This window comes from Cryptomeria japonica, chromosome 10 (assembly GCF_030272615.1).
Source record: "Cryptomeria japonica chromosome 10, Sugi_1.0, whole genome shotgun sequence".
Lineage (NCBI taxonomy): Eukaryota > Viridiplantae > Streptophyta > Pinopsida > Cupressales > Cupressaceae > Cryptomeria > Cryptomeria japonica.
Genome location: NC_081414.1, coordinates 222,608,639 through 222,628,056, shown reverse-complemented (window position 1 = coordinate 222,628,056; position 19,418 = coordinate 222,608,639).

Sequence of the window (19,418 nt, the reverse complement as noted above, 5' to 3'; positions counted from 1 at the left end):
TATGAGGCATTGTCTAAGGGAAGATGAGACATATGATATACTTCACGCCTGTCATGATGAGCCTTGTGGAGGGAACTTTGCTACCAAAAGAACAACTCTCAAGATATTGACTACAGGATATTATTGGCCAACCTTGCACAAGGATGCAATCAAATACACTCAAAAATCTGACAGATGTCAAAGAATGGGAAGACCAACTTAGTTTGATGAAATGCCTTTATACCCCCAGGTGGTTGTTACACCATTTGACAAATGGGGCTTAGACTTTGTTGGGCCAATTGATCCATCCTCAAATGGTCGGTCATACATTCTTGTTTGTACCGACTATGTCACTAAATGGGTAGAGGTCAAAGCCTTCAAGCATGCCAGGGATAATAAGGTAACAAAATTTTTATATGAAGAAATCTTCACTCGGTATGGAGTTCCTAGAGAAATAGTAACAAATCAAGGGGCACAATTTACTTCCACTTTGATTACAGTCCTAGTTAATGAATATAATTTAAGGCATAGGAAATCCACTCCTTCTCATCCTCAGGCTAATGGACAAGCAGAGATCACTAACAGGGAGCTTGAATCAATATTGACCAAAATAGTAGCTCTTAACCGCAAAGATTGGTCTATCAGATTATTTGAAGCAGTAAGGGCTTATAGAACCACTTGGAAAATCACAACAAGATTTACACCATTTGAAATGGTATATGGGACAAAATAAATGATGCCTATAGAATTTGAGCATAAAACCTTGAGAACTACCATTGCCTTAGATATGACTCTTTCTACAGCACAAGAGGAAAGACTCCTGTAGCTTAATCCCTTGGATGAGGTAAGAAAGTCTACCCTGCAGCACATCGAATTAGTTAAAAATCAGCGCATGAAGTGGAATGATCACTATATCAAAGATAAATCATTCAAGCCAAGTGATTGGGCCCTTCTCTATGATTCAAGGTATAAAGATAATTTGGGAAAATTACAGACACGATGGTTAGGACCTTCTGAGATAGTTGAAACATTCTCTAATTGTGTCGTCAGATTATCTACAATTGATCCTATTATTTTTAAATTGTTAGTCAATGGTCATCGGCTACGCCTGTACCACAAACCTCTTAGAATGGATGAATTTCTGCAACAGTTCTCCACTGCCAAGCATGCCGAGATTCCTGCAGCAACTAGCGACGACTTTGTCATTACCACTCCATCTTAAATCTTTGTTGCATGATCATAATAAATACTTCCACATCTAGAGGAAGTACATTTCTGTGCAATAAATATTCCATTACATGTTCACTCATTTCTTTCCATTCACTCCATCCATTTGCACCTCATTTTCCATGCATGATGGCTCAATGTCTTCAGTTGCAGTCATTTTCACGTGATGTCAGGTACGCTCGTGTGTATTTATTTTTGTTGCATGTATATAATTAAACCATATTAACTATCATTATGATATTTTTCATAGTGTCCTTTTTCAATCCTCCTTCGCATGTGTGGACACCTATTAAACCTTAGGTTGGGGGGGAACATACGCTAATAATTGAGGTGATATTTTGTACTCTACCCTTCTATCTTCTTAGAGCTATTTTTAGATTGCAGCTAGGTTCCGACAAGGTAAGAGATTTAGTGCAGAAATTAGATAGATTTACACCATTAGAGAGTAGAAAGTGTTATCACTGCAATGGGTGGTCCACCTGTTCGTCATGAGTTGACGATCCATGAAGTCCTTCTTTAGGACCAAGATTGTGAGCCCATATTTCGTAACAGTGGGTGGCTGGATTATTTTTTGAAATTGACGAAGTTTAATGAAGAAATTTCCTGGGAGTTTACCCGCACACTTTCAGATGGAGAAGCCTAGGTAAAAGGTTTGAGAGTTGCAGTTACAAAGGAACAGATTGCAGAGGTAACTGGGTTACCAATGAATGAACAAAAGTACTCAAAATCCAAGGATGCACGTAGTGCACGAGCAGAATTTACACATCTGGGAGACAAACCCTTAGTAGTAGATAGACAAGGAGCTAGGCAAGAATCTCTTCCGCTTGAATGGAAAGAAATAGCATTATATGTTTTAAATTATTTAACTTGTGAAGGAAGGTTCTCGTGTCTGCATTCCCATCACTTCAATCTTCTGAGTCATCTACGCCATGGAAGAAGGATGAATGTTCCAAGCCTATTGTACAACCTTCTTTCCATAAGCATAGTAGAAACCTAGAGAGGTAGGCCTCACTCTGTTTCTCATCATTGCTTAATTAAGCTATTAGTTGAAAGATATTTGAGAGATTTTTCTCCAATGTCCTGGAATGAATTTGTTGAAATTAGGATGTTTAGGTAGAAAATGTGGGTTCAGAGGAACCACTTCCATCTCAAAAACATGAACCCTCATCCTCCAGGATATCATCAGAACAAAACGTTCCTGTAGCATAGGAACCCTTACAAGAAAAAGCTACAATAGGGGTTCCTTCTCAAAATCTAATAAAAACTAGGGCTTCCATATGAAAGGAAAAAGGCAAAGAAAAACAGGTTGACATAAAAAAGAAGGAAGAGAGAGGTAAAAGTGAGAATTTGCCCTCTCCTGTGGCCAAGAAAAGGAAAGTTGTAAAGACAGTTTCTCCTATAACCATTGAAGTGGTTGAAGAGTTGGCTACATGAAGTAGTCCTCCAGCCGCAAAAGGGAAATCTCAAAGAAGCAGTGGTAGGCTCCGAAAAAAGCTTAAAAATCAAGACCAATCAACAGAGCCAAATGTCACCATCCTGATTGATTATCCAGAATGAGATCCACACAGACCACCTCACAATGATGTTCCTCCTCCTCCACCTAATGAACACCAAAGGGAACAAGATAACAAGGAAGAACTGCAGAATATTGAGGAAGAATAAGAATTGTAGTTGCATGAAGAGGGAGAACTCCAGAATATTGAGCAGCCGCATAAAGAAGTAGGTTTTGAAAGGCTAGAAAGCTTAGCATCCACTATAGAATAGGTCATTGAAGCAGGGGCAAAGTTGAAAAGAAGAAACCTAGGGAATCTATTCATAGACCACCTACTTCCCTTACCAGTCATGTAGTGGGACTTGCTCTTCATGAGGATTGGGAATTGGAAAAGGTAAAAATGGAGATGATAATCGACTGACGGAAGAAAATTATTGAACAAAAAGATGAAGAATTTTATCAGCTTAAAGCTAAGGTAGAAACAGTAGCCACCATGGTACCACGGCTAATGAAATGTCAAGCACCTCCTCGTGTCTACTCTTTGTATTTAAAAGAATAGCATATCAATTTCCAGATGATGAGAATTGTCAGGGATCTAAGTCCCTCATTGCAGACACCAGAGGAATTCTAAAATGCTTATCAGACATCTCCTACAGCAATTAAGAATCTACTCTGTGAATTTTATGTATATAGCTATGTTGTTCCTAATGATGTCAATTGGAATCCTCTCCTTTACATTGGAGATATCCAATTGAGAGCTCTTATGTCATGGATGCAGAATGAAATAGCAAGGAGAGAGAAGCTTCAGGTGTACAAAAAGGAAGAACTTGACCTTTCACTTCCATTAAGGGTTGAATCAAGGGAGCCTAGGAGACTTTATTTTGACTAGCAAAAGATTGTATATGAGCCAGATTATGCAAAGGATATCCTACCCTTAAGGGAAGAGGTGTATAAAGAATATGAACAAATGGCTCCAAGGGAAGGACAAGCAGCAGTAGGACATTTAGTCCAATGTTGGAATAGCCTGCCAGATGAGTTAAGGAAATTTGAGCCACACTCTGTGCAAAACTACCATGCAGCCCTAAACAGAGCACCCAAGTATATGCACTTGGGAAGAACAAAGGGACGACATTGGTTGCCTCTTAGTTTTCAGCCTCCAATCCTCCTATAGCCACTGATGGGATGCAGGGGCAATGACACACCATACAGTGAAGCAGTGTAGTGTACCAGGTGGAAGAGATTTGAGAAAATGAAGGGATTTTACTGGAGTTTGTCTACAGGAGGTTCTGGGCAGGTTACTCCAGGCAATTTCCAAATCAATGCCAGAATTCAGAATTTTCCTGTTGTTGGAGGATCAACAAGAAGCTAGGTTAGGGGGAGATGATGAGCCTAAATAATGGCTATGTTTTGATAGATTTTTTCTATAATACTCCTGCCTAGGTCTTGTGATTAGATGACATTTGGATCATGATACTCTCTTAGTTGATACCTTTTAAGTGGTTTGAAACTGATTTGACTTATACTTAAGGTTGTCATATAATGGTTTTTAAATGATTTATCTATGAAAATATCTAAAATCAATCTTAAGTATGGTTTACATTATATCATGTTAGCATTAGTATATACAAATGTTTGTTGGGCACATTAATATCATGATGCAGGGTTGACAAAGGAGAGGTAAAGACTAAGTGGCGGTTTAAAGAAGCCCCAAGTATATAGCCACAATGTAGACCCACTCAGAGAAAAGCAGTAATGATCGAAGCCACTTGACCAGCTCTTTAGCAGAATGATTTATGAAGCATTTATAACTGTTCTTAGTGGAGCTTAGATCCAGGAAGCAAGTCATGCTATATTTTCTTAGTTACAGGACATATGTTGTTATGTTTTGCTACATTGACTTCTTCTTCTTCTTCTTCTTCTTTTGTTAATAAATCTTGTCTGCCTATTCCATAGGAATGTGGTCGATCAGTTAGGAGTCTGTTTTAAGTTTTCTTATAAATAAAGGGATCTCTCTCCTCTTGGGGATAGCAGAGAACGACCATAATATTTGTAATACGCAGTCTTCTAGTATTTTACGTATTTTTCACAGTCAAGATGAAATAAAGAGATCAATGTGATTTTAAACGCTTAACAACTGTAATCTGAAAGTTCTGGAGATACTCACTCAAGGGGGCCCACTTGGTGAGTAATCCTTTGTGTGTTTCAGTTAGTTTTCAATCTTCAGTAATAGTTGTTTCAACAATCGTCTATTCCTGCAGCCACTAGAAACAGTTCTTGTGTCTGTTCATGCAACCACATTGGCAGAGTAGTTCCTGTTGCTTGCCAGAACATTGTCATTTAACAGTAGTTGTTTAATTAATTTCCAATGTGAATTTGGATTAAGTATTAGTTCATTGATATTTTGTGTGTTTACTTTAAAGAATTTCCTTTCCTGAAGTAATATAGAATGGTTGCGATATGAACTTGGTGCACATACAGTGCTGGCCCATTTTAAGTTTACGTCCCTGGTTGATAAGTAAATGAGCCTTGCTACAGGAAATCTAGCTATTCAAGGATATTCAATCTCTGAATTGCATTTTATTACCTAGTTACCATTCCAGTTGTAAGGACCAACAGGGGGATTGAGGGTGAGGTAGATATGAGGGTAAGGAGAGAGAAAGCATAGAGGGTGTTATAAAGAATGGGAGGAAGAGTAGTAGACAAGGGAAGGAGGGTGAAGATGAGAGACAAAAGACCAAAAAGAGATATAAAGGAGTAAGAAGAGATTGAGGGAGAGGTAAACATGGAGGGAGTAAGATACCTAGGGAGAGAGGAGATAAAGGGGAAGAGAGGTAAGAAATTTAGAGGGGAGAGAGAGTTGAGATGGAGGTTTAAGGATGGTAGAGGGAATAGAGAGGGAGATGAGAAGAAATATAGGGAGATACCTAGAGAGGGGAGGGAGTGAGGAAGAAAGTGAGCGAGAAAACTACAGAGGTGAGAGAGGTGAGAGAGGGAAAGAGATGGGGGTAAGGATGGAGGGGGGGATAGAGAGGGATATGGGAATAAAGGCAGTGTGAGACCTAGAGAGGGGAGGGAGAAAGAAGAGTAGGAATAGAAGAACAAAGAGAGTGAGGGGTAAGAGAGGATGAAGAGAATAAGAGAGGAAGAGTGAGGGACCTAGAGAAGGAGAGGAGACATAAGTGAGGGGAGAGAGAAATAGGAGATCTAGTATGTAGAGAGGGATGGGTAAGAAGGGATAGAGACAGAGGTGGACAAAGATGGAGATAACTAGGGAGAGATATTTATAGAGGTGAGATACCTAGAGAGGGAGAGAGTGGTGAGAGATCTAACTAGGGAGAGAGAGATGTGAGATGGATAGAGGGGGATAGAGAGAGGTGGGTAATAAGAAATGGATGAAGGTCTATAGAGATGAAGAGGGAGGGAGGGAGAGGCCATAACTAAGAGAGGTGAATGAGAGATCAAATGAGATAGAAAAGAACAAGGAGAAAGAGAGGGCTAATGAGGGAGGGAGGGAGAGGTAGATAGTGAGTGATTAAGAGACCTAGTAGAGAGGCTAAAGGTAGATACGTGAGGGAGAAATAGTTCACAAAGCAAGAAAGAGGAGAAAATAGGTAGGGAGAGAAGTGGAGATGGAGGAAATGAAATAGGGGGAGAGATATAGAGGTGAGATAATTAGAGCCTAGGGAGGGAGGGGTGAGAGACATAAGAGGTAGAGATAGAGCTTAGATAGATAGAGAAGGAGAGATAGGTAATGAGATAGGGAAAGATAGGTAGTGAGGTAGAGAGGGAGGGAGATACCTATAGATGGGGAGATAGAGGGTGAGAGGAATAGATAGTGATTGAGAGAATGGAGAGAAACAATGTGAGCGGGAGGCAAGGGTAGAGATGGGGCTAAGTAGGGAACACAAGGTAGAGAGGCTTAGAGAGAGGTTGAGTTTGAATTGAGTTCCAAACATTTAATTATAGAGTGAAAGAAAGTGAGAATGAGAGACAATATTTCAATTTTTAACATTTGGCTAGCACCATATTGGCGCTCGCCAAATGCAAATAATTCACTTTTCACATTTGGCACAAGCCAAATGTTAGAAGTGCATTATCTGGATTTGGAAAGTGCCAAATAGGGTGAGCATCATATTTGGTGTGCGCCAAATTTTTTTCATTAGGAAACACCAATCCAATGGGTCTAATTTGCCTTGGGCACCCAAACCAAAGGTATGGATGACCATTTCATGCTTGAGACATGTTTTTATCAGAATATTGAAATTTTTAACATATTTTTGGCCATGCTATCCACCAGGTTTGCATGTGTTTCAATGCAACTAACAAAACACCATAATACAGTTAAGCTCTCTCTTAGCTATCCAAGCATATAATTTTTTTCACATCTTGGTTTTGTTAAGGCTTTCATGTTTAATTTATTTTATTAGTGTGTCTATTTTTGGTCAAAAAATAGCATGTTCTATTTCGGGTATAGTTTTTTACACATTCATCGAATTTCAAACCTACATTTTTAGAAACTATAATCCATTCTACATAGATGGAAAAAATTAATTAATTTTTTATTAGTTTTCAATGATTTTAGTGGCGAGCATGCTCAAATTCGTGTTTTTCAGGCTATGTCAATTTCAAAAATTAGTAAAAAATTATATACTCATTAAAAAATTAGCCAAAAAATTTAGGATAAATTGCAAGGTGTTAGCTAATTTCTCAATGAAGTAATTTTTCAAATTCTGAAAAAAAAGTTAACATTTTAGGGGGGCACAACATACGCACAACATATGCTATGTTATGTGTTTTGCATAAAAATGGGACCACTTTTCATGGCCCACCTTTTTGAAACCCTTAATCTCAACTATTATAAAAAAAAACAGTAGTTTAGAAAGTAGACTCAAAGAACTTTGACTCTTGTTCTTGTTGCATCTTCAAATTTGGAGTGTGACTATGTTCAATTTATCATCAAAGTTCAAACTTGCTGATTTCAAAAATAAAGTGGCATCTTACAACCTTCTTTTGGCACCACATTTGGTGCACATAACCATCTCTAACCCACAACCTCTCTAGAGACAGGATGGAGAAGACATACTTAAAAAATGATTAAAGTTTCAACCATACTAACATATTAACATATAACTAAAACCTTGAAGGTCAAAGCATCAAAGCTCACTTTCCAATCCGCCCCTCTTTCACTATAGCCAATCAAGCCTTTACCACACAGTCTAGGTTATAATTATATGATCTTTTAAAGCACCCTTACCCACACCCATAGTACTAGACCTCACATCCTCTTTAATTATATCTATGCCAAATTCTTCTTCATCATCACCATATCCCATCAGACCCCCATCTACAAGATACTTTTGTAGCCAACCCACACCCCCTCTAGAACTAGATCCATCATCATCTTAAGGAACAACACACTCCTTTCCTCAACCAACTTCTTCCTAGGGAGGATAGAGAGATCGATAAAGTGAATCAATGAGTATTTAGAAATGTCTCTTCCCCATTGCCTAAGCACATAGTAATACTTAGGAAGCGGAACCCCCATCTTTGGGTTGACATTTCCCAACACATCAGTCAATTCTCCTAAAAAACTATTCCAAATTATTATTTTACTAATCAATTTTGTTGTCTCCTTCGATTCTCCAACATCCAATTGCATCATGAGGAACATGGCCAAGGCATCAATATTAACCCTTTGTGAGTGAAATCTTTTCAAAAACTCATCTCCTAAAACCACCTTAACTACATGTATAATGAGATTGTGATTAGTTTTGAAGATACATTTTAATCTCTTATCAAACACCTCCTCGAGGAAAGACATTTGGTGCTTCTTAAAAACTAGACCTAAAGGTTTATCTATTGTTGTCACATTATGCACACCACCAAGCTCTAATAATTATGAATTATCACCTTGCCATAAAGGATCCAAAAGAGAGATTATTTGTTCCACCATTTCCTTCACACACGCACTTCTAAAATATCCACACTCCTATAATCGATATTTAGGCTCTCTCATCGCTTTGCATTTGCCCATATTCATGAATGATAAAGGTGAAGTACCTCATGGCTAAAATTCATTTTTATTTTCCATCCAAGTCGTGACAATAGAGATTTTTTAGTAGTTAAGTTGGCCAGAGAATTGACCAACTTAGACCGATCATAAAAATTATAGAATTTCAACCACCACCTTAAAAAATGTCTCATCTAGTAGAGCCTTGAATATAAAGGGAATCCCAACTAAGGGGTCAAAATGAGTCATGTTTCAATGGCATGGGGAAGGATATCTTGTAACCCACCCCCATCATTTTGCATAGTTACCATCGAGGAGTCACACAACCTCGCTCAATGTCTAGCCTCCATCGTCATGTCATATCTACTTGCAAAAATAATGAAGATTTACCATTCACCAAAATACCTCTCTAACCCCATAGGCAAGGACAATTGTGCACTATATCAACACCTTCTTGTCCAAGTCATCAACCAACTTGTAGCATCATAAAATTGCGACCCTTGCAATTTTGATGGCATTTTCTGTCCTCACCCTAGCGACTGTATCTCCCTAATCAACTGGGACCCCTCTCTGCATTATTCTTCCAAATCTCCTCCTGTTTCATCTCTTGTGTCACCTTGTGACCCTTTCCAATCCCCAAAATAATGCAGGACAGGGGCGTGGCACCCCTGTCCCCCTTGGATAGGGGTGTGGCGCCCCTGTCCTCCCTCTTTGGGTGGCCCTAAAATGGGTCCATCTGACCCTTGGACCTAATTTTCTTTTCGGGATTTCTCCTATGTCAACCTTTGATGAGATGAAAATTAACCCTCCAAGGCAAGTATAAAAGGGGATCTAATCCTCTCATTTAAATAAAGAGAAAATTGGGTAAACAAGTGGAAGGTCTTCATTATAGTCATCAAGTGTTCAAGTCTTCAAGCATTCATCAAGTCTTCTTCTTCTTCATGTGTCTTCTTCATTCATCCATTGGAGTAAGATTACAACATTCATTTGCAATCATGTGTGTTTGTTAGGGTTTTGTCATGTTACATGCCATTTCATGCAACACTTGTGATTACATTCAAGAAGCAAAGCAACCAACATCAACAAATTGCAGATCTACAAGGTATACATTTCCATTATTTACATTTAAGTATTTGCAATTACTTTCTTTCAAGGTTGATTCCTCAAACAGGGTTTGACTATAGAAAACCCCTATCCACAACCCTTCTTCCCTTCTTTTTTGTTTGTAGGTTGCAGGTGCATTGTTGTAATTGTAGATTTAGGCTTCATTTATAGAGACAGAAAAACCCTTTTTGACTCACGATTTTTTCAGAGGATCATGCATAAATTACGCACAGTCCCAATGAATCTTCTCTAAATTTGCAGGGTAGATCTGTATCAGTCTAAATATCCCAAATTTGAAGTCACAATGCAATCCTGAATCGGTAGCTCCTTATTTCATCCATTTTGTCTTCCTTTTCTGCATAGTCAACAAGTCAACATATCTATTTACAAAAGAGGGAAAAATCATTCCAACAACTTGCAATCCACTTAGTATTCACATCCTTATTTCCCTTGGATTTGGATCTAGTGGGTTCAACCCCTCTTATGAATGTAAAGTGCATTTTTGCATCAAGTGAAAATCATCCTAGTGGTTTCCTTTCTCTCTCCTAGGTGGGGAACCACTAGGGTCCAATTTTCCACTTTATATTTTGGTGAACCTAATGTCTTACATCTTAATTCTGATTTCTTATTGTTAGATCTAAATAATTTCAATTTGAATTTCAAATTTTCATTTCCAAGTTTGATCTTTTTGCACATTTTAGAGGTTAATTGCATAAAAACCCTAATTTTTCATTTTTGAGGAAATTAAGCTTGTGAAGTATAGCATTTTAGTTGCTTGTTTCAGATCTGATTTCTATTTCAAAATTGCAATTCAAATCTGAATTTTCATTCTGAAAATTAAGTAGTTAAACAACATAACCCCAATTTTTAAGAATCTCCTATTTCGACCTTTGACTGCTGATTTGACCTATCTAGACATCTCCAAATTAGCCGTTTTTTTGGATTCTACAATAAAATCATAATTTCTATCATCCCTAAAAATTTTGAAAAAAGTTGGCCGGACCATGCATAACTTACACATGGTCCCTAAATTTTTTCCCAAAAGTTCAAGAGTTGGAATTGACTATATTTTTCTGCTTAAATCCAGGAAATTGGCGTACTTTATCAGTTTTAACACCTCTTAAGATCGAAAACAAATTCAAATTTCAACACTCTCAACTTTTAAATTAATGTGCATAAAAGGGTCCTAATTTTAGATCTTCTTTTTCAGCAAATTAAGATTTTAATTAAGAGACTTTCAATGGCAATCAATGGATTAGATTTATTTGCTATTTCAAATATGATTATGTTATTTTCAACATATATTTATTACAATCATGTATAGGATAAGGGCTTCTTTCATTTCATGTTGCTTCTTTTCATTCATATCACTTGGTCATATTGTATTGTTAGGATTTCAAAGTCATTTCCTTTTCATTTTGATCTCAAAGCTTTCATATATCATTTATGTGGTATTATATTGATGTTATTAACAAAATGCTTTTCATATGTTAATCACCTTAATGCTTTTATAGATCCCAATCTTAGAGATCCTAATCCTTGTACCTCTCCTAGGGTATCTTGTGTTAATGAGATGAGAAATAATGCTTCAACCAATGATCTTTTTAAAAGAGAGCAAGCATTGGAAAGAAACATGGGTCCATCTTTTTCTCATACGCATACCCTTGAGCAAGGGGCGCAAAATCAAAATATTAACATTCTTACATCTTTAGACCCTCCTTATTCTCCTAGGACCTATCTTTAACATCAAAATATATGTAGAGGATGATGTTATACATTTTATTCATGATCTTTCTCCTCATATAGAAATAAGTAAAACTGAGTCTTTAGATGATGAAGATGTTCATTCCCTATCTTCCAAAAAGGATAAGCATGATGAAAGAAAGGAGAGTATCCCTTCACATGATATTCCTTCTTCATCTACACATCCTTTTATTCCCCCTTACACATCATATTTCAAATAAATTCATTATCCTATTCCCCCACCTAGTCATTTGCAACATTCTTTTAGTCGTGACTTTCATATAATAACAAAAAAAGGTTTTAGAGGAAAAGGACTTGGGAAGTTTGAATAGGGAATTCATGTCCCTGTAAACCCTCCCACACAAGCTACTATAGAAGGCCTAGGAAATAAGACTCCTCTCCTTAGGCTGAAAAAATTTCAAAATCATCTCCAAAGACAACAAATCATAAAAGATTGCAAGAATGCTTCTTCTTCAAAACGTCCTTTTTGCTCATTTCATCAAACCCATGATCACAATGCTGATGATTACCCTGATTTTCATAAATCTATTCAAGAAGGCATAGAAAATGGAACAATTAGAATCATGGATAATGATCCTTCTTCTTCTAACAATTTTTCTCCTCCATGTCAAGAAGATTAATTAAAACATATTTATCATCCCAAAAGACTAGCTACAAGAATCTAATGGAGATTGAAATATGATAAGAACATTTCCTTTTGTCCTAAAATAAGAACAACAATCTTGAGAAAGTTAAAGGTGACGAATATTGCATTTTTCATGATTCATATTTACACTCTCTTGGAAAATGTCATGCATTTAAAAAATTTGTTCAAAAGCAATATGATCTTGCACAAATTCGTCTCACAATAGATCTAGTTGTATTTCTTGGCAAAAACATAGTGCCTTAGCACTTCTTTTCTCTTCATGTTTCTCTTCACCCTGTGATATAAGTAGCCAACTTAATTGGGGGCTCTTTATCATTTGTGGTGGTGTTATTTCAATTTTAAATACCTTGGGATAGCAACATGAAGCTCACTTTCTTTCTTCTTTCTATAGATTTATCTCTATGTTTGTGCATTATTCATTATTAGATCTCCTTTCTTGCATAGTGTTATTCTTATGTGAGCATATAATTGTTCTTTGGTTTTCCTCTTTGGTTGAAGAGGATCATCTTTAATGAGTAATCCACTTCTTATCTTGTCTTCATTCTCTTGGAAAACTTACCTATTCTATGGTTTTGGTTATTCACAAGTATGATATGCCCCCTAGCATGGAATGATCTCTCGTGAAGTACATATCCCTTCCTTGAGAGGATTTGTTCCAATAGGAAGGCATATCACTTGAAAATAATCACCATTAGAGGATGTGTAATGCTTCTCCTTGTTCTTCTCACTTGCAAGGCAAGGATTTCACTCCTTTCTCTTTCTTTCTATCTCATTTATCATTATTTATTTTAGGGGTTGCATTTTTCATTTGTGATTATCGTTTCTTACAATGGTATATTCTTATGACTAATCCCTCTCGGGGAATATGTGATGCTCTTTCTCTCTTCTCTTATAAGATTACCACTTCTCAAGACGTGTATTTTACATCTACTAATGTCATGTAAATTCATTATAAGTTCATTGTGCATTTCCCTATGTTTAATCTCTCTCTAGAAGATTGTGTAAGCTCTTCTCATTGTCCCTACTCTCTCTCTCTCTCTAAGGATCCACTCTTTCCTATTTTGCGGATGGTGTGAGTTTTATTACTTGATGTCATTCCTTGTGTGAAATTGTTGTTGTTTTCTCAAGGGTTCTCTCTTATAAAAGAGGTGTAAGTCATTGACTATAACCTCTTTCACACTCGGTAATGTACATCTACAATAAATTCACCCATCCCTGTTCGAATAAAAGTGAGTCATCCTTCATCAAGAATCCCTTTCACCTAGAAATAGGAGGAAGGATTGAATTCTTGTTCTCTTTTGTGCTTTTTTATAGAAAATGTTATATTTGTCTAAGACAACTCCTCTTGAGGGTAGATGTCTTTTGAGAAAAGATGCCTTCTCCTCCAAGGATCTCCTTTACACTTATAACAAGATATCTCTTTTCAACTATCTTATCCTTGCTTGAAGAGTATTCCCTCACTCACTTGGATTTATGACATTGTTGCATGATCGATATCTTCTTGGTGTTGAAGGTAGGTATCCTTGTTCTACTTTCCTTAAGATATCAACATTAAATTACGTTGACATCTTAAGGATGGGCACCCACACTGCTCCTTTTGTATTATATTTATCTCATGTATTGTATCTCTTATACATTGGGTCATTCTCGGAACTAGAGGGTAGCCTCTTAGAGCGAGGTGTCGCCACTTTTCTCTTATACATTGGGTCATTCTCGGAACCAAAGGGAACCCACTTAGAGAAAGATGTTGCCACTTTTCTCTTATATTGTGGGTCATTCTCGAACCAAGAGGGCAACCTCTTAGAGCAAGATGTCGCCACTTTTCTCTCATACAGTGGGTCACTCTCGGAATGAGGGGGCAACCTCTTAGAGCGATATGTCACCACTTTTCTCTTATGCAGGGTGATTATTCTCGAAACCAGAGCATAGTCTTTTAGAGCGAGATGTCATGCCTTTCTTGACATTTGTACTATACATTTTATATAGGCTGTAGCATACTCGGGCATAGACTCCTATGGGGTACTTCGAATCTCACTTGCACACACATGCACGAGGTTGAGTGGAACTAACAGTGTTCTCACTCTTCTCCCTTACATGGATCACCTAGACAGAATCTAGGGGCTAGTTTTCCATGTCCTTTTTTCTTCATGAATCATCTAGTTCTAGGGGCAAGATGTCCATGGTTCCTTTTGTTTGCCTTTATTCTCATGGATCACCAAAGTGTGTATTCATAGTCTTTCTCTTCTTCCTCTCATGAACTTATAGTTTTACTATTGATGGTTGATGGATGATGTTAGCTTTTCTCTTTTATGTGATTATTGGTGTTTATGTGATGACATTTGTCTTTGTGTTTCAATTAGTTGTTGATACATTTGAGTATCAAGGTCTCTTCAGCTAGTTTATTTGTGGTCTTGTGTTGTGTTTTTGTCATGTGTATTTTGTGCTTCATCTTATTTTTGTTTGTCTAGTTCTTTTTGTTTTGTGTGCTCTTGCATATGTTTGAGTGAGTTAAGATCCGAAGATTGGGGGCTTTGTTCCTAAAGATTAGTGATGTCTTACACTCCTTTTGGTATTGCTCTGCATCTCTCATTTTCATCTCTCTTTCTTCTACTTTACCGATAGTATTGGCATAAGCCTTACTCCTGCTAAAGTGGGGGCTAAATGTAGCATCGTAAAATTGCGACCCTTGCAATTTTGACCGCGTTTTAGGTTCTCACCCTAGCGACTGCATCTCCCTACTCAATTAGGACCCCTATCTACATTATTATTCCAAATCTCCTCCTGTTTCAGCCCTTGTGTCACCTTGTGACCCTGTCCAAACCCCAAAATAGGGCAGGACGGGGGCGTGGCACCCCTGTTCTCCCTCTTTAGATGGCCCTAAAATGGGTCTATTTGACCCTTGGACCTAATTTTCTTTTCGGGATTTCTCCTATTTCAGCCTTCGGTGAGATGAAAATTAACCCTCCAAGGCAAATATAAAAGGGGATCTAATCCTCTCATTTGCATAAGCGAAAATTGGGTAAACAAGCAGAAGGTCTCCATTATCGTCATCAAGTGTCCAAGTGTTCAAGAATTCATCAAGTCTTTTTCTTCTTCTTGTGTCTTCTTCATTCGTCCTTTGGAGCAACATTACAACATTCATTTGCAAGCATGTGTGTGTGTTAGGGTTTTGTCATGTTACATGCCATTTCATGCAACACTTGTGATTGCATTCAAGAAGCAAAGCAACCATCATCAACAAATTGTAGATCTACAAGGTATACATTTTCATTATTCACATTTAAGTATTTGCAATTACTTTCTTTCAAGGTTGACTCCTCAACCGGGGTTTGACTAAGGCAAACCCCTATCCACAACCCTTCTTCCCTTATTTTCTATGTGTAGGTTGCAGGTGCGCGACTGTAATTATAGATTTAAACTTCATTTGCAGTGACAGAAAAACCCTTTTTGACTTGCAGATTTTTCGGAGGACCGTGCATAACTTACGCACGGTCCTGACGAATTTTCTCCAAATTTGCAGGGCAGATCTGTATCAGTCTAAATATCCCAAATCTAAAGTTACATCACAATCCTGAATTAGTAGCTCCTTATTTCATCTATTTTGTCTTCCCTTTCTACATAGTCAACAAGTCAACATATCTATTTACAAAAGAGGAAAAAATCATTCCAACAACTTGCAATCCACTTAGCATTCACATCCTTATTTCCCTTCGATTTAGATCTAGTGGATTCAACCCTTATTTTGAATGTAAAGTGCATTTTTACATCAAGTGAAAATCATCCTAGTGGTTTCCTTTCTCTCTCCTAGGTGGGGAACCACTAGGGTCTAATTTTCCACTTTACACAACTCATTCACATTTTTTATATTAAAAATTATAAGTTCTTGCCTATCATACATCTGTTGGGTGCATTAAATTTTTTTAATTAATCAATCATATTAGTGTATTTGAAAAATGTGTTTACATTTCTATAGTTTCATTATGTGTATATATTTTAATAATTTAAACACAATTATTTATTTATTTTTCTATTGGCTTATACTAGAAACAATCATTACATAATCCATTAATTTTTTCCTTTGAAGTTCAAATTATTTATTTCTATGGTTTCATCTAAGAGGACATGGAAAAAAGAAAATCTGGAAAAATCTAAGCCAGTTTGTAGGCTATCTTCTTTAATGCAAAGACAAAGACTTCCAATTAGATGAAACCATTTGTTAAATTGCAATCTTTAAAAAATTGGACAGATCTTATCTATTGGATGCAAGTAAGTAAATAATAAATATATTGTTGATTCAAAGAATGACATATAACCCACATATTCAAATCTTTTGGGTTGTATCCAATCTTTTGTGGTTACTAAATCTTTATTCACTGTGGTCTAGTATTAGCAATAGAGAGAAATATTCCCAGGTGATGATACGTGAAAGTAGTCATTGCATTTAAATTAGTCAAGAAGCCATTTTTTGCTTTTACTTCATCTTTTGGTTAGTATATGTCATATATGGATGGATCCCCTCTGAAATACTGTATATAAAGTAGAGAAATGTGTGCCCTTTTGCATTTGGAAGAGGTTCTCTATTTTTGCAATATTAGTTTCCACTCTCTATCAAAATCCTCCTTTCTACAATTTTAAATTATAGAGATTTGGGATCATGTAAAGTTTGAGGATTCAGTGGCTGTGTTGTAATGCAAAAAAAACTGCAGAGATAGTATTACATGATCGATTAACTGTATTTTTGTTTCACTTCATTAAACCCATGTGAATGTGGAAGCACAAAAACCAACACTGCATCTAAAATTTCTCTTCATGTATATTTTTGGGTTAGGCTGCGTAGACTCTACATCAAGATTTTAGTCTTCATAGCATGCCATATGCAAATGAAGACATGCGATCATATCCTTGTCTGCAAAGACATTTTTACAAATTTACCATATATTTATTTTTTAATTTGTTTTTTTATACAATACTCTTTGTGAAATGCCTTTATTCATGTCTTCATCATCTGTTGCAACCAAAACTAAAAATTTCCAACTGTATGACACTTCATTAAATTTTTAATTCAAGTATTTGACCACTTGTGTAGTTAGTTGGCACATTTTGTAGCTTCTTAGCAGCTTGCCTTTGCATCATAACACAATTTTTTTTATAGATTGGAATCCTTTTTTGTGTGTGAATTATTTCTATGGTTCATGGAAGTCTTCTACAAGCTATGTAAGTATTCTGCCAATTTGAAAAAAGAGAATTTGTTTACAAGTCATTTTTTTTTTCTAATGCATTGAAGAGTTATTTGAAATCTTATGTTTATGTATCATATGTGGATAACATATGTTTCAAGCATAGGACATGCATGTATCAACATCAAAATGCGAAAGCAAGGAAATTATATTAATGTCAAAGATACTAGATTTGGAGACAAAATGACCAAGTATTTAATTACACTCTTGTAAAATGTTACATTATGCATACAAATTTTTCCACATGCATTCCTCGAAGAACAAAAGAGGATACAATAATGCCAAGTCTTCGAGCATTCTAATGTTCATTTAGACAACAATCTAGTTTTACAAGTGCCTTTAATTTGCCAATCCCAAATAACCTATATGCAAATCACATAGCAGTAGACCATATGGAAACTCTTCTAGAAGTAGAATTTAAATCTATGTTGTATATAGTTGGAAGGTAAGCCATCATACATGACTATTTATGGAGATGAACACTCTTTGTAACTTTATAGATGCAAATCACATCTCTCTTTCTCAATCTTTAGTTGAATAGTCATTGCACAATACAATTTTTAAAACAAATCATTTATTTCTAGGATTAATGTACAAATAACTTGAAGCGATGTAGTTCTAGTTTGCAAATAAATATGGTTTTTTTGCATTTCTTCCTAAGATTTCTTTTGCTTATTTTGAATGCTTCCTATATTAATGTAAATTTTTGAACATGGCATTTTAAGAATATCTGAACTTTGAAAATTCTTAGCTTAAATTATAATGCAATTCAATATCAAGTACCTTACCATTATAATAATATTGAGGCATTTTCAAGGCTTCGCGTATTAGCTTTTCATTGAATATTCAGGTTCTTAAGGTTTTAAAAATTTCAAATATTTTTTTGACCTTTGTCTTTGTTTTAAGATAACTTTGGGCCAACTAAAGTGGTTCTTTCTGCTTAGTAAAACCGTTGGACACATGACTTGTTTATAAAGTGTAAAGATTCTCTATTTGGAAAACTGAAATGCATTTCAAAGGCCCACTGTAGCTTTCATTTCATATGAGGCTCCTAGGATGCAAAAAATTGCATATGATTTTCATCTTGGACATTAGTCAATTACTATTTTGTATAAAAAAAATTATTTTGCAATAGACAATTAAGATATGACTTCACAAACCAAACACTCACACCTTCCTCAAATGAGGTACTTACTCTCTTCTATGTTATACTCTTGTTGCTTTTTTGACCTATTCAAAAAATGCCTCTATGAATTCACCATTTGTTCTATGTTTAGTTTTCTTGATTTCTAGTTTAAGTGTTTGGTTTGTTACAGTTTCTTCTCTACTTTTGATTGTCTACTCTAACTTTCCTTTCTTGTTTTCGAAACTAATCATTATAATATGCTATTGCTATCAAACCTTAAGACTAGGGGAAAGGATCCAGTAGTTGAGCGCGTTCCAATTCTTATGATAGAAGTTGTTGGTTTAATACCTTGATTTGATGTCCAACTTTTGTACAACATTGCACCAATAGTTGTATGATAAGTACCAATAATTGAAAGAAATATACCATTTGTTGTGAAAAATAACCAATCATATGATGCCACATCAGCTGCACAAGTATTGGGGCCCTTTTGCACACCTATTGGTCTCACTTTTTTCTTTGGGTTGTTTTGGACACCTTGACAAAAAGCATGCTGATGTGGCATCATATTTGATGATGTGGCCCTGAAACCTTAGTTATAAGCAGGGGACTTGCTTAATAAGCTGCTGTTAAAAATCGGAGTTTTGAAATTTCCACGTAAGATTTTGAGAAACCTGCTTAATAAGCTGCTGTTAAAAATCGGAGTGTTTTGAAATTTCCACGTAAGATTTTGAGAAGCGCAAAGTTAAGGGGCACAACTACTGGATCCTCTCCCCAAATCCAAATCATTATGCAATCCACACAAACTTGACACATTGAAACTCTTATTTGAT